The 22,542-nt window shown below is 39.9% G+C and overlaps 1 protein-coding gene across 11 annotated transcripts in view; it reads left to right on the forward strand.

The window, feature by feature from the left end:
* The window catches only part of GRIN2B (glutamate ionotropic receptor NMDA type subunit 2B), a 505,856-nt gene that overhangs the window by 251,164 nt on the left and 232,150 nt on the right, over positions 1-22,542 (forward strand). Inside the window, exon 1 of one of the 11 annotated variants that reach the window (XM_035707022.2) lies at positions 1,726-1,864. The exons of 8 other annotated variants lie outside the window; for them this stretch is intronic. The gene's annotated coding sequence lies outside the window, so the exon portion shown is untranslated. Of the gene's footprint in view, positions 1-1,725; positions 1,865-3,701; positions 3,803-4,560; positions 4,682-22,542 lie in introns of those variants that run through there. 2 more of the 11 variants (XM_035707023.2, XM_049102491.1) reach the window with 2 other exon arrangements.

Raw genomic sequence — 22,542 nt, forward strand, 5'->3', positions numbered from 1 at the left:
AATGGTCAAGGTAAGGGTTGGGACCCAGAAATGTGCCTCTGGCAGGTGTGAGCTCAAATGGCATCCTAGAATGGCCTTTGCTTCTAGTATGTCCCTTTTCTTTCCAGCATGTCCCTTGATCCTGCCTGCCCTTGGTCCCTTGCACGTATGGAACATTGACATGCTTTACAAATATTCTCACATTCATTAGAGCCATTGTATGTTGTTAAGTAAATTATCAACCAGTGCATCATACAGATGTTAAGAATAACAACAAAGTGAACCTATTTTGTGGGCATGCACTGCCCTGACCGTACTCCATTTATGTTTTCTTGAGTCATGCTGAATTATTCAGTCTTCTTTTTACAATTTCAACATCCAGGAGAAACAAAAAACTGTAACAATTGCTGCTACAATACATAAATAAAAATGAATAATTCAGAACTCCTGTCTTATTTTACTCCCCCTTGTCTGGCTCTGACTGATGCCGGCTTTCGCAGCACTCAGCGAGGCAGGCGGAGGACAACTTTCAGGTTTAGAAATAAAGACATAGAGCATTTTAATGGCTCGCCCAAGAAGAACCATTCCTGAGCTGGTGGCAAGTCGTGGCTTGATTTTAGTCCTCGTGGCTTCTAGGTGTGGGCTGTCTCTACTCCCTACCCATTGTCAGGTTATTCTGAAGAGGTTAAAGCATCACCACCTTTTCCCAGTCAGCAATGTTTGAAGCCCTTTTGTATTCCCTCTCAACAACTTTACCAGCAACTGTAGCTTCAGGTTCTTCTCAGATGTGAAGCTTTTGTGTATTACACGTGTGATAGGGCTGTCACTGTCCCCAGTTCTTTGTATCAGGTAGAGAAGAAACTGAATACAGGAATGGGATGCCAAGGGTCCTTGCTGCAGTCCCCTGGCTGGGCCAGGAGCTTTTGTGATATACCCTGCCAGGTTCCCGAGCATCTGCTAGCTAACAGGCTTCTGCCCTTTTACTTGCTCCCAGTCAGTGGGCATTGCCCCAGCTCAGCCAGAGTACACGTCACAGAGCCAGATTCCAGACCAGTGCACTGCTGGCTGGCTGTCACCCCCTCAGAGGGATTGGAGAAAGAGGCATGAGGGTTACAAAGCTTGCTAAATAATCCATGTTTCCTTCTGTTGGAATTTTCTATGTGCTTCTAGAAGACCATTTTTAAACTTCTGTTCTATTTTCCAAGTCATGACCAAGGGGAAAAAAAAATCCTACTAAACCTCCAATTGACCACCAATGATAAAGATTAGGGGAGAGCTTCTTGTACATTCTAATAGTTAATTAAATCTTTCGTATTTGTATGCTGGCATCCCAGGCAGACAAAAGAGGATAAAGTAACCTGATGCATGGATTTAATAGGCCCATCTCTTTAATATACTACTTGGCAAGAGTTTTATTTTTGCAATTTTGGCTTTTGGGGTTTTGGCCTTTAGGTTTTTATTTTTCTCTCTTCATCCATTGCCTCCCTCCCACCCTCAAGAAAAGAGAGTCATCAGATTTTTTTTCTATCCTTTCAGGGACGGTAATGTGTATTAATATAACTAGGCAAAAGCCTGGTTAGGGCCCCACTTTCTCAACATACCCTTTAATCATTTGTGAGAGGTTGGGGGCATGTGATATGGAGGTGGGTGTTGGAGCAAAAAAAGGAGAGATGCTTCAGTTTCAGAGGGCCTGGAGGCAGAGTCCCAGAGAGCTGTTTCCATGGCAGCGCTATGGAAACCAGGTTCTGCTGCTCACTCCTTCCCAGAGTAGAATTTCCATGCTTCACATAGCATGGGCTCTGAAAAACCCTGCTGCAGCATATCCCACCTGTGACTTTACATTGTAACCTCATTGTAACCTATGTTCTGACTTCTTTAAATAGGGGTAAGTGGGGAAAAAAATAGGAACCTAGTATAAGTCACTGGTTGAAACTCTAAACCTTAAGTCTTCTGTGCATTTTCCAGTAGGATGGAGAGAAAAATTAGTTTCACTGTATATCAGTTGTCATTTCCATACGCATCCACTTTTCTGGGTTCCATTTTATGGCATTGTCAAATCTCACAATATTATAGATGTCAGCTCTTTATACCTTTATATATATATAAATATATATTGTAAATATATATTATATATATTTTATATATATAATTTGTTTAACTAAATTATATATATAATTTGTTTAACTACAGGATCTATCTCTGTAGAGATCTGTCATCTTCTATCTAACCACATGTGGTGATCTTGTGCTTCATATGACTTGTATGTACATGTGTGCTGATTTTCACAAATGGGGACCTGATGAAGGACCATGGATAATTGTTCTTCACTTTGCAAACATCTCTCAAGTGTATACACTGCTGGGAGAGGGTTTGTGGCACGATTTCATATGTGGAGAACTGTGTCTGTGTGTGTGTGTGTGTGTGTGTGTGTGTGTGTGTGTTGGGTCTTTTGACACAGGGTGCTAATTTACATGTGCAATTATCACCTACTTGTGATCTTTTAATGGGAAGGTTATTGTGTAAGGAATGATGCCAAATGAAGCCCATGAATACAGTTCTAGAAGAAAAAATGCAAAAGTCTGTAGGCACATTTTTAGGAGGGAGATAGAAAATACATGAGTATTTTAGCCTACCTTTGCACTTCAGAGATAGGCATAGTGGGCTTGAACGAATACCACCAGGCAGTATTGTTTGCAGTGAAAACTTATTTTTTTAGACTTTAAAAATTGGTGATCTTTTTTCTTCTTTTTCTTCACTTTACTTCTCTGGTTCTCATATTATACAGAAACGTTCCCAAAAGCCCATTGTTAGACTGTGAATACATCTTTTTTACAGTCTCTTCAAATGTCTCTAGCACATGTCCCCAGATCTGCCTTCTCTAGTGACTTCATTTCCCTCCTCAATAAACAACCCACCCTTAATTATTTTTAATCATTTTTTTGCTCAAAGAATTTGTGAATCCCTGGATACTCAATGATTGCCTTATTCTGATGGTGTCAGGAGTTCCTGCATTATCTGTTCTTAATGGTGCCTAATGCTAGATTAAGTCCTGAAACATATTCCTGTCATATGTTTTTTTATTTGAAAGGCTTTTGTGGTTTAATCTCAGCACCAATATATTTGCCCACTGATCTGAGAAAAGGTACCTTAAGTAATGCTTATATATTTGCTGCCCACCTAACCTTTTCATTCATTTATTCAACCAATATCCATTTGTTTGTTAATTCATCCATCCTTCCATTCATTCAACCACAGATGCATTCCATATGTGTAGTGTAGTGTCATGTATCCCTCACACTAAAGAAGCCGAAGATATAAAGTTGAACCATACAGAATTACTGATACTCTACTGCTTTTGACTTATAAAGGGACAATTTTATATGGTTTAACCTAAGATAAAGGTACAGAATAAAAAGACTTAGAAAAACAAAATTGATATCAGATAAAAAGTTCAGGGAGGAGCTGAAAATGCATTCAATGACAGAAGGAAGTAGAAACTGAGAATCCAGTGTGGGGGTTTCTGTGGTGACCACACTATAGTCACTAGCCACATGTGGCCATTTCTAGTTTCAATTTAAATTAGTTAAAATTAAGTAAAATAAAAATTCCCTTCCTTAGTAGGATAAGCCCCATTTTAAGTGCTCAGTCGTCATGTGGTGCAGTTGGTAATCTGATTGGACAGTACAGATAAAGACATTCCTGTCGCCACGGCAACTTCTATCGAACATTGCTGCCATAGAGGAACATGATCACTGAAGAGCAGAATAGGTCAAGAGAACTGAAACTTCCTTGTGAATATCTGTAGTGGTAGAGAAAAGGTTTGGTGAGTTGGAGGAGTCTCTGGTTATTCACCTGAAATTCATTAGTTCTTTTCCTTTTTTTTTTTTTAAAGATTTTATTTATTTATTTGAAAAAGAGTGAGAGAACAGCAGAAGGAGAAGGAAAGCAGACTCCCCCCACCCACCTCCCCTGAGTAGAGAGCCCAGTGTCAAAGATAGTAATCTGAAGTGGAGTTCACAGTGGTGGAAAATGAAATTAGTAAAATGCGTTAGTTTTTGTGACTTTCCTCATTGCAGGCTGTGTAAGACTGCCAATAAACTAATGTTATTTAAACCCACAAAACAGAAGATATTGAAATACTTGTCTCATTTAGAGCCTGCCTCTGTTTTCTGGATTTTTCCATGGCAATAGAAACTTTACTGTGGAATATTCTTTGGTTGTATAAAAGGTCTTTTTATTTATCTGAAATACTCTATTAAAATTTAATAAAATGGGACAGTTCCTTTTTCTCCATTCTATCAACAAAGAATATCCTCTTCAACCTAAGTAGCTTGCTTTTTTTTTTTAAAAAAAAAAGATTTTATATATTTATTTGAGAGAGAGAGAGAGAGAGAACAAACCAGGGGAGAAACAGAGGTAGAGGGAGAAGCAGACTCCCCACTGAGCAGGGGGCTTGATGCAGGACTTGATCACAGGACCCTGGGATCATGATCTGAGCTGAAGGCAGATACTTAACCCACTGAGCCACCCAGGCACCTCCATTAGTTCTTTTCTTAAGCCTTGTAGCTGTTTCCTAACAGGGGCCCCAGTGAAATTGGTCACAAACCCCAGAACAGATTAAAAAAGCATCACATTAAAAGAACACTTGCAGTGTAGGATTCTCAACTTTGCTGGCTATCTGAGTCAACCCTGATGGCTAAAGGTAATATTTGAAGTCTGACCTGGGTCTTCTTTCTCTTCACCGTCCCTCTAGCAGACAGTTGGTGCACATGTGCATGGAGAAATACACAGAAGAGGAAGGCTATCATTTGCCTGCCTTCACCTTTTTCAAAAGCATTTGGTACTTTAGGCATTAAGCTACTAAGTCCAAACACTTTTCCAGGTTACCTGGAAACTCAAACGTTTGATCCCAGCTGCAAATCTCTGCTGTCTGAAATAGGTTTGGATGACTTTTTATCTATAGCCACTTTCTGGTTTCATCCAAAAGGAACCATTTTAGGGAATCCTGAAGTGGTGACACATTTCATCATTTTTGCCTCTGAGTCATTGTCCATGTTGATCTGAAGATTCAACCGGTGGCACATGGGAACACACGTACACAGAAACATAAACACTGTCAGCCTTGTGCTTTTCAAATTTCCCCAAAGGTGAAGCAGTACAGCTTAATTAAGGCAAGGCTGAGGGAAAACTGAAGAAATCTGAGAAGGGTAATTTCATTCTCTGTGTCGCTGGATTGGACAAACCCTTTACTTCCTTGTATGTACTCGCTTCAAAAAAAGAACTCATTCTGCATTTGTCACTACTTTATTCTACACCTTAGTGAATGAATCAGCACTTTGGAGTTAGGCAGGTTGGGCTCTATCCTGCATGCATGACCTCCAGTAGGTGCCTTTAACATCTGACCTCAGGTTTCCTTGTTTGCACCAGACACATATAACTGTGGAAGGAGATAATGAGGGAGATGCTAAAAGAAAACAGAACCATCAGGATAAAAATCACTCTACAGAACAGTTAGAGTGTTTGTTATGATGAGATGAGAGTATGTGTAAAGCACTGTGCATAGTAGGTGCTTGTGAATTTTAGCTGTTAGGGTTACTCTTACTTTGCTACCACTGCTGCTATTACTGCTTCCAGCAAAATTTTTAATCCTCACCCTGTTTCCAGCTCCCGGTACCCAGAGTCCCCAAGTGGAGTAATGTTTGGAATCTACTGCATTCTCACATGCTTGCTTTGCCATCTGGTTCTCATTTTTGCCCACTCTTATTCTTTCCTTATATCATAATTCTGATATTCAGTATTCAAATGGATGACTCTTTAAATAGCTTTATTGCTTGGTCTTTACTTTGCTTGATTTACAGTTTTACATAAAATTCCCCCAAACTTCTCAATTGCTTACCTCATTGTAATCTGGATCCCAGTTTACCATGTTTCACGAAATGCCTTTGCTGATCTTTCCAGCGGTCACTTTCAGGGCAAGTCTGTTATCTTTCCATTCCTGATGCAAATGATTTCATGGTTTTAAATATCATGTCTCTGTGATGGACACCCTGATCAACATATCTGTCTTACTATTAATTTTCTCTCCTGTTTCCTTTTCTTTCTGTTGTGATTTAATCTCTTGCAAATACTTGAGATTTGATAGAGTAAAACACTGAATTCTTTATTTCATTTGTCGGATTTTTTTTATTTGTCGGATTTTATATTATTCTTCCTCTCTTAAATGCCAAGCACTGGAGCAGAATCTTGCTAATAGACAATGTTCAAAGTTGAAATAGATTTAGTAGCAGATGAGAAGAGGAAAATGACAAAAAAAAAGAGATATGTACAGATAAAAATAGAGGCTTGGGGAGAGCTTAAGTAGTGGGAAATGAAAATATAATAGGGGAATAAAATTCTGTCCAAATGCCTGATCCCCAAAGTGGTTTTGATCAAAATTTTGCCAAGAAGTTTGTCCCCATGTAGAAGAAAAGAATGCCAACATTTTCTTGTAGTTTCTTCTGTTGGGCATGCCCCTAAAAATGGTGCTACACAGTGTCTTGAGCATAGATTGGGGCTTAGCAAATATTTGTTGAATTGATTTTTTATGGTTGGGTCGACTGATTAACTGAAAAATTTAACCTTGCCTATGAACACTATATCTTAAGAGCATAGGAAATACTTCCTTTTTTTCTTTTGAAACTTTTGTAAGACAGTGGCCATGGGTCATGGAGCCTTTTAAGAATTTAGAGAAAGCTAGAGATCCCTTTTTCAGAAAAATATCCACATGTCAAATTCTACATATGGTTTCAGGGGATTCAGAGATCTTTTGAGGCCATTCATGAACCCCAGGCTTAGCATCCTGCTCTATATTCATAAATTTCCCTTGACATCTTCCTCATTCCTTATCTCCATTAAAAGGAGGCCCCTGTGTCCAGTTCTAAACCAGAAGTCTTAGTGTCATCATCCACTTTCTGCCCTTCAATCAGGTTACTTGTGTTGATTGCCAGGTGCTGCAGCCCAATCTATTAAATGAACTTATTCTGTTTAATGAAGGAAAATGCCTTTTGCAGCACTCACGTAAGTCATCTTGTCCTGAATGTCATTGTGCAGGCACAGGGAGGATTCCTCTTTCTGACAAAAATGACCATACTTTCTACAACACTGGATAATTTATAAAAATGACATATATCTTGCAGAATGGGAATGGGACAACAGGGAGAATTTGGTTTTTATCCTGATGGTTCTGTTTTCTTTTAGCATCTCCCTCATTATCTCCTTCCACAGTTATACATGTCTGGTGCCCATTGATAGAAGTTAGATCCCTGGTCTTGGCCAGTTACCATAGGTGTTAGTGGTTAATGATTAGACAAATGAATCTTGCTGGATTCAATAAATTCATCCCACTAAATGCCCACTGGTGCCTTAGAGGAATTCATATAGTCAGGCTTCCCTACACAATGGTAAACTGTTATTTGTAGAGATATTTTAGGGGTATTGGAAAGGAGGAGAAGACAGGTTTTCTGCAACTCTCTTGTCATACAATGTGAGTAACTGGCCCAGGATTTGGGGATATATAGATTTAGATATCTATAGCTATAGCTATATCTATAGCTATAGATATAGATATAGATATAGCTATAGATATAGATATAGATATAGATATAGATATAGATAGATATGGACAGAGGCAGAGAAGGAGTATTATTTCTTATTCTCTGGTTCATTTGGCAGTTAGGAACAGTCAACATTTTGAATACCCACTGTGTGCCAGACACTATACATTGCATTAGGAATGCAAAAACTGTTAAGGACACAAAATCTGCCTTTACAGTTTTCGTAGTCCAGAGTAGGATACTGTTCATTCAGTAGTAATAGAAATTGTTCTCCTTTGCTGGGGCTTGTAGTATAGGAGGAAGGCTGCTGACAAAGTATTACAGGCTCACTCACCAGTAAGAAAATCTTTTAGAATGATCATATGTTTATTCAACCACATTTATTCAACAAATATGTACTGAATGCCTATTGTAGTTTTGACTTTGGGAATACTGAATGGACAAGATAGTCCCCGGCTTTGAGGAAACGTACATTTTTTGTGAAGGAGAGAAGCAGAAAATAGATAACACAAAAATATAACTTGAAACAGAATTAAGTACTCTGAAGAAAGTAAAGCAAGGTAAGAGGATAAAGAAAAACTGGAGGAAGGAGGGAGTTTATATAGAGCAGATGAGTAAGGAAGGTCTCTCCAAACAGGTGGCATTTAAGCAAAGACCGGAAGGGTAGGAGAGAATGAGGAGTTTTTCAGGTTGAGAGAACAGCAAGCAGCCCTGAAGTAGGAATGAGTTTGGCAGTGGGAGAAAGAAGGAGATGGTCTCCTGGCTGGAGCAGAGCAGACAGGGGAAGAGGCAGGAGATGAGGTCAGAGAGACAAGCTATGCCCCACAGATAATGCTAAGATGCCCAGATCTTATCCTACGTGTGCAGAGAAGGAATCAGAGGGTTATATGTTTACAAAAGAGTACTGAGTGCTGGACGAAGATTAGGTGGTAGATGGGAGGACACAAGTGGAACAGGAGGCCTATTTAGATAGATTTACTCATTCATTATGTCTGCAGTTTAACTACATCATAACTTATCCCGGCCTTTGAGGAGCTCATCTTGTAGTGTATCATGCTACTTCTCTCTTCCTTTCCCTCTGTGAACTCTTTTGAAACAAAACTTATAGATGACCAGCTGAAGTGACTGATACTTCACTTTATGAGTTCCCTATCTTTGGCATGTGGTTCCCTGTCTTAGATTAGGATTTTCAGGTTTTGAGCAATAATAATTACCACTATTTTTTTTCAATGTCGCAGATGCTGGGCATATTTTATTATCTCTTTCAATCTTCGCAAAAATTCTGCAGTGGAATTATTGTTATTCTCATCTTACAAATGAGGACAGGAACATTCAGAGAGATGAAGTCATGGCCATACACTAGTACATGGTAGCTAGGACTTGATCATAGGTCCCTTGGCTTCCAAACCACATGGTTTTTCTACCACACTATTGTGTATGAGAATGGAAAAACATCGTGAGCTTATTTGGGAAGTTAGAAAATTGGTTTTTCTGAGACTGGTATTCTAGAGCAGTGGTTCTCAACAGAAGGTGACTTTGTCCCCAGGAGACTTTTGGCAGTATCTGGTGATATTTTTGCTTGTCGCAAGTTGAGGTAGAGAGTGCTACTGGCATCTTGTGGGTAGAGACCAAGGATATTGCTAAACATTGTACAAGGTACAAGATGACCCCTCTATCAAAGAATTATCTTGCCCAAAATGTCAGTTGTGCCAAGGTTCAGAAATCCTGTTTCAGTGTCATTTTTCTGCATTCCTGAACTGTTCATAACTTTAATTAGTATAGATCATCAGTTATCAACCTGATTATATTTCTTTGCTCTTGTGCTAAGGAGAAGTTAAGGTCTAATTAGAGAAGGGAGACTTCTGTTGCCAAGCTGCATTTTGTTTTGTTTTGTTTTTGTCAATAAGTGGTTGTCTCCTAGTACCATTTTATCTATCATAGATGGTAGCCTGAGCTCTGATTCTAGGGCTCAGGAGCCCCTCAGGCATTCTGAACCATTCTAGTACTAGAAGTTGTAGGGCTTCTGCACTGAACTTTCCCATTGCTTCATGCTGGCCTTCCTCTGGGGTGGTTTAGGTCAGGCTGTCAGCACTGGAAATAGCCCTTCTTACCAGGAAATTGTGTGAATTGGGAGCAGGTCAACCCTAACTCCCTCCCACTACCAAACTCAAAGTGACCCCAGAAGCTCTGAGATTTGAAGCATCATTTGTCTAGTAAGCAAATTACCTTCTACAAGATAACACCCCTTCAAGGTTTAAAATGCTGATGTATACTGATGGGAGAGATAGAATGACCCCTGTCTTCCTGCCAAAAAAAAAAAAAAATCCTGCAATTCAATCTTTATGGCTTTCTTAATTTAGACATTACCATAATTCAGAGCTGCTACAGTGTATGGCCCTATAAAGGAAGCAACTTCTCCATACATTTGTATTTAACTTCACAGCATATAAAGTCATCCATGGTCATCATTTGTTCTCTAGGTCAAGAGGCTCATTCCATTACTTAAAGGATAAAAGATTATGTGTTATCTTTCTGCTTTTGAAACTTGCCATTAGAGGACTAGTCCACAACTGGGTGCCCTGGGTGAGGCCCCGATTCTATGACAGTCTCTCTCTGAAAGAGCGTGGATATGGAAGCAGGCTGAGGGTCCTCGATGTGGTGCCCTCCTTTTAAAAGCCTCTTGGCACCTTTACTTTCCCTGCCACTTGCCTCATGGAAAAAAAAAGCCTTCTGCTTAATAAACGTCTGCTTGTAATATTCTGAAACAAGGAGGCTAATCAAAGGCCCTGTTCTGCAGAACAGGGACGCTAAATGACAAGATTAATTTCCGTAATCAAGCAGCTTAATTTGGACACTTCCCCCCTCTCTGTTGCTGATTGAAATTGAGGCAAATTTCGCAGTGGTGAGATTCTGTCCTGGCCTAGTAAAGCTTACTTACTGGGACTGGAAGAGGGGAGGCAAGGTGACGTGGTCAGAGAAGACGAAGGGAGGGAAGAGTGCGGGGAAGGGCATCACATGAAGTGAAATGTGAATGAATGCACAGAAGTGACTGGGATTTTTCTAGGGCCTCTTATTAGAAGTGGTGTGAAGTTGTTCGTGCAGTTGTCCCCGTGGTGACCACTCACCAACTTGGAATGTTTCCATCAGAAATAGCAGTCGTCATGGAGATTCATATAGCCGTAGCATGCTTGGGCAGAGAGATCTTCTAATCCACCTGCCTCTTTTCATAAAGCAGCCCCAGAAATGTTAAGGGACTTGTGTCCTGTTCATTAACACCAAGTGAAATTTCAAGCCAGAAAGTCAAGACGCTTAAGTAATCTCCATGAGATTTATGGAAAAATAAACAGTACCATGGTGACAGACTTTATGTTTGTATAAAGTATTATAATTTAAAGGCACTTTCAGTATATTTGGCATGGCAAGACATGTTGCTCAAATTAGAGTTTAACGGAATATTTTTAGGTCTTTAATAACATAAATGATAACAACCTGCATGCTTACTGTATCTTACAAAAGCAAACACTTCACAATGGGGATTCAAAGATCTTCTTTTCTCCTGTGCTGTCCTTAGCATCGAAGAGGGAATACAAAATCTTACCCATTGAGTGGTTGAGCATAACTATTTGGAGTTTTGACCCTCAGATTTTCCTAGATCCAACCTTGTTTAGATTATGAGGTTATTTTATGCTGATCCGTGAGCCCTGGTGGGAAATGTGGTGAGGTGGGTGTGTCTGTGGGCAAGAAGCTGAACAGCTAGAGGATTTAACACTGACATTGTCTTAGATCTTCCATGAGTCATTGGACCTTTCTGGGCTTCAGTTTCTTAATTGTAAAATAAGGATGCTAATACTGATCTGCCTCACAGAAGAATAAGTAATAAATTACTTCAAAGCTCTTCCCAAATGTAAAGTACTAGATAAATACCAAAAGATGAAATAAATGGACTCCTAAATAAAATGTATTCAGGGAAAATTCAGTCAAGGCCAAACCAGACTGACATTAATAGCCAAGGAGCCAGACTGTGTGTTGTGTTGGGTATAAGAGAGGGGGCAATTTAATACTCGGTAAATCCATGTGAACTCTAGGTTAGTATGGTGGGGTGTATGTGGACCGAGACACCACTGAGCACTGTGCACATCAGCCCTAGCCTTCATGACCAGGATCTTAGAGAAATATGTCTGGGCCTATCTGTTCATTCATTTAAAAGATATTTAGTGAGTACCCATTATGGGTGAGGCATTATTGCTTCAAGGAACTCTTCCAGATCTCATAGAGTTTAGAATTTATTGAAGGAGATAAAACATAGCCAAGAGTATATAATATAAATCTCCATGAGAAACACTGTAGGAGCTGTACAACTTAAGTGTTATATATGAATGCAGAGGGTAGTTTTAATTAGTGTGGTCAGAGAACACACTCTTAAGGAGGATTTGAATTCCATGAATTGCTGTGGGTAAGGACAGGGACACAGAGGAGAGCATTCTAGGTGGAGTCTAGGACCAGCATGGCCAAATACGAAAATTTATTAATTTTCAAGAATGAAGAGTTTAGATATCTTGCTTTTGTATTTCTGTTGAAGAGTTAGGACTAAAACCTATATGGGGAAAGATTATGGAGAGCCCTGAATGACCATGGAGAGCCTAAAAGGCATAACAATGTATGAAAGTACAAATTTTAAGAATAGCAACCTTAAACACTGACAAAAAGCACTGATTTTTCTGGGATGTGAGAAGAGCAGAGAGTGAAAATCAATTTAATAAAACCTAAGTAATGCACAGCATAGGGTGGACAAAACAAGCTGTAGAGGATTAAAGTAGCATTTAAAAGATTTCTTACCTAATATAATAGCTCCCTAACAAAAAGAATCTGTAAAAACCACAGGACACAGTAATATCACAAAGAAGAAGCAAAAGTTTGACAGGTTCATACTTTACCACCTTGGAATGCACATTCCATTGAAAAGATATAACCTGTCAGGTTCAGAGAAAGATGAAAATGGGTAAACAATGAAGAAAGCACTTAGTGAGGTGGCAATTCATATTGAACACAGTATAATTCCATGTACTGTGCTTTACATAGACCAGAGGGGGATGAAACAACTGGTTGGAACAAACATAGCAGGTTCATAGGCAGAGAGGCAAATGCCCATTTGGGGTTGATTTTCCATTAGTTGAGACTTGACTGTGGATAATCCTGTGTGAATTGCTGTTCCTGCAGGAGTGTGTCTTCCTTTTTGGCTCCCCACTGGTCCTATCCCTTCTCCTCTCACCACAGACTTTAAGGTGCTTTGCTGTGTGCTCAATACAAAATGAAATAAGTCTTTTAATTCTCCCCATCCTCCTCCTCCTCCTCCTCCTCCTCCTCCTCCTCCTCCTCCTCCTCCTCCTCCTTCTTCTTCTTCTTCTTCTTCTTCTTCTTCTATTACTATTAAGAGAGAGAGAGCAGGGAGAGGGGCAAAGGGAGAGGGAGAGAATCCCAAGCAGACTCCCTGCTAAACTCAGAACCCCACGCAGGGCTCGATCTCATGCCCTGAGATCATGACTTGAGCCAAAATCAAGATTGGGATGCTTAATGGACTGAGCCACCCAGGTGCCCCAAAAGAAGTCTTTTAAAGTATTTTTGTGTTTGTTCACAGTTCCCTGAATTTATTTTTGTTTTTGCATTAAAAAAATATTGTATTTATCTGAGAGAGAGAGAGAGCCAGCATGAGCTAGCATGAGAGACCATGAGCAGGGGGAGGGGCAGAGAAACAAACGGACTCTGTGTTGAGCAAGGAGCCCTACATGGGGCTTGATCCCAGGACCCCAAGATCATGACCAGAGCCAAAGTCAGATGCTTAACCGATTAAGCCCCCCAGGTGCTCCTGTTTTTGCATTTTTAAAAAAAATACTTTGGTTCATTTTATATAGGAAACTTTTTAAAAACATCATAGTAATATCAATGAAAAAAATCTAATTCCAGGGAAAAAATTTTGAGGACTAACCAATTGAGAGAGAAATCATGTTTTTGGAACATGATGTCTAATCTCAACTCTGCTGGTTACTAGTTGTCTGAACTAGGTAAGTCACTTAATATCGATCATCCTCTGTGAGGCTGTGAAAACATGTGATGGCACATGTACACCAGCCCAGTGCTTGGCACAGGACATTCACTTTATCTTCTTCTAAAATTAAGTGTAACTTATTTTTCTTATTACAAAAGCAATACATGCACATTGGCGAAAAATTGAAAGAGAAGGGAAAAATTAAAGCAGACATCATCTCACCAGATAGTAGTTAGCACTCTAAGCATCTTTCAGTGTGTGTTATGTAAAATCAAAATGAGATCATACTATGCATATTGTTTTGTATCTAGCCTTTTCTATTTATCAGCATACAGTGGTCATTCTTTCCTGTTAGAAACATCCTTCTGCATTATTTTTAATGACTGCATAGAATTGTCCAATTTAACCAGATTTCCAAATGGAGGAGTTTTACAAATAATATAATGATGGGACATTCTTGGAGAGAAATTTTGTCTATCCTTAATTGTTTCTTTAATATAAACTTGCAGAACTGGATTTTCTGGGTCAAATAGTATCAACATTGAGGCTTCGGATATATCTTATCAAATTGATCTCCAGAAATTTTAAACTGGTTTGTGTGCATCTCAATAGTATGTGAGAATATCTATTTCCCCACCTTTGCAATAAAGAAAAAAATGTTTTGCATATTTAAGAAGGTAAAATGTCATCCTTTAAATGTCTATCTAGTTCATTAGTGAGGCTGAACTTTTAAAATATATTTACTAGCCACTTGACTTTTATTTTGCTTTTGTGAAGTTTCTGTGATTCTTGGTAGGTGCTTTAAAATGGCAGCTCTTTGTTCCTCCATTATCTGTCCTCATGATTTTACTAAATAAATTATTAATCTTTGTTTACATGTTTGTTACTTTGGCTTGACTTCTAGCTCCTTCAGGGAAGCATCATCCTATTCTTTTTTGTATCCTAAGAACCAGGGCAAGTGAGGACTCAGTAAGCGTCAGTAAGCAGGTGTGAATGCCCAAGCAGGCCCAAGCATGCAGAAGGTGGGGTGGCAGTGTATGAAGCTGAGCCAGGGTGAGTACCCGCTTTCTGCTCACACAGTCAATGACTGTGGGTGGCTGGTCTCATCTAAGCCATGCTCGTGAGCTGAGCTCACAGCTATTCCCAGGGGCCAGACCAGAAGAAGGCTTAGCCCAACAAAAAGAGGAGGACTGCAAGATAGTGAGTCAGGAAGCCATGAACTCTGGAACTGAGTTGAGTGGTCAGTACCAGGACCTGGTGAAGGCCAGATGAGGGACAGCTCTGTGACAAGGCTGCATTTCTTTGGTTTGTCGGTTTTTTTTTTCATGTCTGACACCTTGGAATTGTTCTGTTTGATTTCCTCATCGATCATCTCACCCAGAAAAAGCTCTTTGGAGTATAAAAGATTCTTGCTGTATTTATTTTTGAGAAGGTCATTTTCACTCAGCTAAGACCATTTGTTTTCATATTGGATAGTGGGGCCATTTCTACAGGCTGACTGGGATGTTGTGACAGGTTCTCTGTCCCCTCAATCATTTGGAAGTTGGACCTGGTAGTGTGACATATCCTGGTGGTTACTCTCTCTTGCCTTCTTGCTTTCTCTCTGGAAGTCTTGTCTTTTGAACTTCCCATATTTATAGGGTAAGATACAGAAATGAAAATAAAAAAACAAAAAAACGGAAGGACATTGATACTAGATAATAAGTCACTTAGAGATCCTTGGAGGGTTTTGCTATATGGTCACAGATTGTACTAACCATGTCACGATAGAGTATGGTGTTTTATATAGTCTATGCGTGTTGGTAATATTTGCACAATATATTTCATATAATGTGCTTAACAAACATTTACTACTTATATAGGCTTGATTCTAAATATGTGTCCACTATCAGTAAGTATATGTTTGTATGATAAATTTTGTTTTATTACAAATTATGTATTGGTTACATGCTGTTTTTTGATTGTTACTTTAGTAGGGACAATTGTTTAATAAATCTCCCACTTATTAGGCTTTCAGCCATAAATAAAAGAAGATAAAGCTCCCTGAGGAATGCATTTTTAATTTGTATAAACTGTTAACATTTGTTGATTTACTAAAGTATTCTCTCTGAGATAAATAACATATCTATGTAGGCCTTGCATCTTACATCATTTACTTATATCTTTATATCAGAATATTACATGGCATTTAAGATATGTCTATGCAGGAGAAAATAAACTTTTGACATTTACTTGGTTTATTGGATCATTGTGGATTTCTAAGCCTTATAACTTAAGTTCATGATAAATGGTTTTTGAATATGTGACATCCAATCTGGTCATTCATAGAAGTAAAGTGAATCAATTTGTAACTTTTTTTTTTTGAGTTTAAGAATCTGCTGCCCAGGAATGCATGTTGGTTTCCTCTTATAATTTTGGTTGCTTTTGAGACCAGAGATGTTAATGCCATATGGAAGCCCCAAGGGTGGGCAAAGAGTGATGAGTTAGACAACTAGTAGAGATTTAAGTAAATTTGTACATGAAGAAAAACGAATAAAATATTAATAACTTTGAAGCAACTTTAGCAAAGAGTGATAAAAATGGTCAGGAGTTTGGATGATGTGAGTCAAAATAAGGATGACAAGTACCATCGATGAAGGGAGGGCAGGAGAGGAAAGTGAATATGACTGTGCTCTACAGTTCAGTGAATCCTGCAAATATTCCACTGTACCCACAAGACTTTGATAGGAGAAGGCAAGTAGAGGCTAAAAAAAGACTTACGCCCAAACCTAGCAAAGGCAACAAGAAGTGGAGTGGGGCTTCCAAGGTCAAAATTGAGACCAGCTGTAGGTAAGTTATCTGGTTCTAAGGCTGGTGCAGTAGGAAACATTCTTTAAGGGAACATGAGATGGATCTCCCACTGGGTGAAGTATTGGATGCTGACTCAAAGAGCAAAATGGCATGCTTTGGTTGGATTTGAGGGAGCTGCTTTGTTTTTCTGTTACCAGAACTCTTTACATTCTGAGGCTGATCTTTCATGAACACCAAACGGATGGCCGATGTTGTTCAGTAGGGTCCCCTGGGACAAATAGAGTATTCTGGAGCTCTGACATCTTCAGGAAGGCAGCACGTTTTCAGGTCTGCTGGATTTTCATGTTAGGATCCGAGGTGCCCTCCTTGTCCCTGCTTAGCACACTCTCCTGATGCATTCTGTCTCCCACTCTCTTCACCATGGGGGGCGTCTTTAACTTGTCTGCACCCCCTGCCATCTCTGACAGTCAGTTTTTCACAGAAACAATCTGTGATGCTCCTGACCACCCCCCTCCTCTTTTCCCTTTCCTCCCTTTCCTCCCTCCCTCCTGCTGATTTGTTATTATGTACTGCAGCTGCCCGGAGGATTTTAAATAGACCCATAATGGCACAGCAGCGCCTCTTGGAAGTTTAAATATAACTTTCTTGTTAATCTTGTCTGTGGCTGCAGCAGGAACAGCACCTGGAGAAGAAGGCGATGGGCAAGAGATGCCCTGGGGTTCTACCCTGAGATTGTGGTTAAGCAATCTCTCAGGTGTCCTAGAATCTGAAAGGATGGGGACCCAGCCTCAAGGTGGTGGCTGTGCCTCAGCTTAAGTGAATTTGGTGCTAGGTTGACAGTCCCTAGAAATGTTAGCACAATGCAGTGTTGCTTGAACAACAGCAAAAGCCTGAACCTCCTCTCCATCCTCTGCCAAAGTGTCACTCACCCTCTACCACCTTCAGAGGCAGAATGTGTTTGGTCTTATCAAGCCTTTGGCCATGTATGGGGACCTGGAGTGAGAAGGGTGGATTAGTGTCAATGACAGGTGTGGCCAGGATTCTTAAGGAACAGGTGCATAAATCATAAGCTCTTTCAAAGCACAGTATAAGGGCCCCAGATGACTTCCAGGCTGCCCTGACCCAGGGCCGTGAAATTGTTCAGGAAGGAAAAAAAAGGCTACAGATTCTGGCCCCAGTTCCCAAACCTGTCAATGTTTTCTTAGATTTAACAGATGTCAAACCCTAATATTAATGCGGTCACTCAATGAATATTTATTGAGTACGGGTGATTATGGGGGCTGTTCTGAGATCAGTGGAAGAAATGGGCAGCCACAAGGAAATGAAGTACTTTGTTAAATTCAGGGGAGATCTTAACGTTGGAATAATAAACTGTACAGAACAGAGATTTTCTGGAGGATGTGTCCTAATATCCATCTGGTTCTGTAGTTTCATGTAGAAATGTTCTAGGATGTGCTACTTATCCAAGGATAGTAATAAAAGAGAGAAGAAATATCATGAAAAAAAAGTTTAAATTCCCTATAGAGAACTATGCTAAACTTTTAATTCTGGCAGAAGAGATAAGGTGATATTTCTCATCTTAAGGCAGTTTACAGCATAAGAGGGGAGCCTAAACATATAATAATAAGCACATCAAACTTTTTTATGGCATATTTTTGAGGCTGTTGAGAGTTTATATATTTATATATATATATACGTATATATGTATATGTATACATATATACGTATATATATATAAATATTTCTGTTTTATACAGTGAGGTGAACATTGTTATCTTCATTTTACAGGAGGAAAAAACGAATACAAACAGATTAGTTTCCCCAAGATCAGCCTTGGGATGGAGACTGTGGGATGGAGACATCTATCTCCAGATAAGATTTTGTGTGGTATTCATCTTTTTATCCCTATGGGGGCTCGTATGATGCATATGATATTGCAAATTTGATACTTTTTTTTAACTGAGTGAATGAATGATGACCTCATTTGCTCTTTTTTTTTTGTAACACTGCAAATATATATTCATTTTATAATAATCTCCTAAAAGAGGTCACTGAGGAAAGGGGATGGGTCAGGAATAACCTGGGTTATCAGGCAGGCCATAGCAGGTAATGGTCATACCTGTGTGCTATTAAGGAGACATCCCAGGTCACAGTAGACCTACCTTGGTAATTAGAGGGACATTACAGGTCACAGTAGTCACACCTGGGGAATTAGGGAAATATCTCTCTGGTTGGGGTAGATACTCTTGGAGTTTTAGGGTGACATTCAGGTCAGGGTAGACACACCTAAGGTTAGGGAGCTATCCCAGGACAAGGTTGGGTTTAATTGATTGCAGGATGCATTCTAGAGGTTTTTTGTTTTTTTGTTTTTTTTAAGATTGTATTTATTCATGAGAGACACAGAGAGAGGCAGAGACATAGGTAGAGGGAGAAGCAGGCTCCCTGCGAGGGAGGCTGATGTGGGACTCGATTCCAGGACCCCGGGGTCACACCCTGAGCTAAAGGCAGATGCTCAACCACAGAACCATCCAGGTGTCCCTGTATTCTAGAGTTTTGTTACTCGAAATATAATCTCAGGACCAGCAGCATCAGTATTTTCGGGGACCTTGTTAGAAATACAGTCTTGGGCTTCACCTCAGACCTTCTGAATCACAGCTATGACTTAGGATGGGCTGGATGTGATTGAATAGATAGGGAGGTTTTTTACAAACTGGAATCTGGAAGTTATTGGAGGTAGGAGAGATAACATTGGGGAGGAATTAGGCATTGCTAGAATACCTCTCTGATCAAACAGCAGAGAGGACAGAAATGATCAGAGGAGGGTAGCTGTCCAGCTTGTGTCTTCCTGCCGGAGAACAGCTGAACCATTCAAGTTGACCGGTACTGTTCTATAAGATTTCTAAGAATAAAGATAGTACCAAATCATTTCTTTTAGTTTGATATCCACTAAATAAGGATATTACGTGTGTTTCATGCATCATAAAACTCTGTTGCAGTTTTATTTAATAGGGACAGTTTTAATCCTCTTTTGAAGTGGAGACCAGTTGTTACTTCCCTCAAACTATATGATTTTCTATCCCCTTGCACAAAGCTGGACTTATTTGAAAGTGGCTAAACAGGTCCTACTCATATTATGAGAACCACATTGGGGATTTTTCAAAATTATTAGCACAGTCATGTCTAAAGTGAGTCAATCCCTGCCCCAAAAGAGAACTGATTTCTCTATTTACCACTGTCATTTTAGTAAAAGTACAATTGATATGTATTTTTAATCACCTGTTTATGGCCGTGAGTGAATAAAAAAGCTAGATGCTTTCTTTTCCTTTGAGGAGCTTGCTGTCTAAATAGAAGTTGGTGCATCGTATTTCTTATCATAATAAAATCTTTGAAGGTGAGAATGAACAAGGCAGATATGACAGGTAATTAGGAAAACTAGTCTTGTACCAGTTGTGCCACTAAATCTGTTTTCTTGGAAAACATCTTTAATTCCTTCAGGCTTCAGTTCCTCTGTTAAAATTCGAAGTTGGGACCAGGTGGACTTCTAAAGTCTTTTTCTGTTGGCGCTCTCAAGCCCAAGCGGGAATGGCAAATCAAGGGGTGGAGTGATGGATGGCGGTTTGCCTGAGCAGATGGAAGAGAAGAGATGTGCTGCAGAACGCCTGCCTCTCTCACAAAGGTTTCTTAAATGAGTTGATCTTTTTCTTTTTTCTTTATAAGGTGACTTACTATTTGCATTACTAATTGCCTGCTTTCAAGGTTAATGGACATTTCTATTTCAAATGGTTCTAAAAAGCTTTTCTGAATTGGGGTAGGGCTTGTCTGGTCATTTGCAAGCCCAGCTGCTGTCGATTCTAGCCTGTGCCCTATAGTCACATTATGTTCCCCTTTGGTCCTTTTTCCTCAACTAATCGAATGAGATTAAAGAATGATGATAGCTACAGAGTCTGGAGTTTGGCTGATTCTCCAGGCTCAGCCTCGCAGAATGGGGTATGGGCTCAAAGTCTGAGGGTCTAGTCCTTAGTTTTATGGGTTTGTAGTTGGTCAGGTTTTCAGGCAAGGATATATTTTGCAACATATAAAACATACATTGTTCCCCAAGAACCTTCTATATTTTCGCTCATCTTTCTTTGACAATATCAGAAATAGAAGTTCCATTAATAGTTAGCATTTATTGGATTCTTACTGTTTGTCATGTACTGGAGAGCACTCTCTATATATTATCTCATTGAATTTGTGTAATGTAGTGAATTACATGCTGTTATGTCCATTTTACAGGTGAAAAACTGAGGCTCAGAGAATTTATGCTAGGTAATAGGTAGCATAGTGAAGTGCGTGGCAAGGTCAAATCCAATTCCTTTAAGTGTGAAACCTACTTTTTTTTTTTTTTTTGCCACTGCACTAACCTGATGTTTTCCTCCAGAAAAGGTCTAACCCATATTTTAATGGTGATAATCCCCTTCTTATGTCTACCTTGCACTCTTACCTTTAGATAACCTGATACAACTTTTTTTTTGTTACATTACTGACTCAGTTAGCTTTTTGTCTGCTAAATATTCCTAGATTTTCCCCCTTCTACTCCATACAGATTGGCTCAGCTTCTTTGTATTAAGCAGCACTTGATCCTGTTGATTTCATTTCCTTGGTTCTGCTCTTGTCACGATGATGTCCTTCAGTCATTTGGAATTCTGCTGGATGAGCAGAGCAGCATTCTGATTGCTCCTTTAAGTCCCGAAACATCAGAGTGGCCCAAGAAATCCTATGGCTCTGTGGCCTTACACAGCTATCCCAGGAGCTGGCTCTAGGCATGGGGCAGCTCTTCTCTTGGCCAGGCTACCTGGCAGTGGAGAGACAGGGCTGATTTTCAGCACATCCCTGCAGTGCAGTCTAGCTTCTGTGCCCAGGAAGACAAGGTGGTGTGGTGTCCATCTGGACTCAGTGATCACCTTCTGGGGGGGGCCAAAACCTGAATTAGATTGTCATGGCTGAACAGGAGAGGGCATTTGTACATTCTGAGGCTTGGCGAGTAGGGAAACACTTGCCAGTGTTTTGTGGAGTTTTATCTTTCCACCTCTATGGCTAACATTGTTTATTTTTAGCCTCATTTCTTCTGATTACTGAATTGTCTAGAACAACCTTGTGATATCTCTGTCAGACTATTGTAGAAGAATTTCTTGCTGGAGATGTACTAGTGTGAGAATATATTTTCTTGGATGTCTGTGAACCTTTGTGATCTCTTGGGTTGGGGAGGGGGCAGTGCCATAATAATGGAGTTAGCTGAGATGTGGTAATTCGTACTGGTGATTACTCATCCTAGTTGAATGTTTAATTTAGTAGAGAGATGTCTTTGCGGATACAGTGAAATGGACCTGCTGCTAGAGAAGCATCAAGCGGCCTGTTGCCATAGAAACAAAGGGAGGTGGTCCTTTTTCAGGAACACTGAAGTATGTGAGCTACTCTCCTTTCCTTTGCTTTAACTTTTCCCCACTTTCGTTAAGGTGTGGAAGACAAAGATTTCAAAGGAATTAAAAATCTGCCTTCCTCCATTTTTAGCTCCTAAAAAGTCTGATTGTGACAGGAACTTACTGATTATGTCCAGGTGCTGAGGCAGGTTTTGAAGAGCCCCATTGGGACGCACCATTCAAAGAAGGAGCCAAACCATGGAGAAAGCTGAGCCAGCAAGAGCTTATCCAACCTGTGGTTGTCAGTGAGGAACAGTGCTGCGGCTCTGTTGCTGAAGCCCTGGAGAACTGGCAGGGAGTAGATTCAAACAAGGCAACATAGACCAGGGAAGAGTAGGAGAGAAACAGAAAACCATGTTTGGCAAGGTCCTTAGAGCTCAGTTCTTTCGGTTTGGAATGAAGGGAAGGTCCCAAGGACACATTTGGCCAGAGGGTAAGTGTGGCCTGAAATGTTTTGAGGACCAAAGATTTGTGAGTTGTATAGCTTTATCCAAAATACTCAGGTCCATTTTGGGATGAGTTTGCATTACAGACACCACAAATGCAGTTAGGAATATTACATGTAACATGAATTTCCCCAGGCCTCACCATTTTGTGCTTGTATAGTATCGGCAACAGTCCAGATTGCATTGGTTCTTGCTTCCTCCTACTCATTTGAGACCACAGTTCCCCACAAAGC

Source organism: Canis lupus, chromosome 27 (genome assembly GCF_003254725.2).
Source record: "Canis lupus dingo isolate Sandy chromosome 27, ASM325472v2, whole genome shotgun sequence".
NCBI lineage: Eukaryota > Metazoa > Chordata > Mammalia > Carnivora > Canidae > Canis > Canis lupus.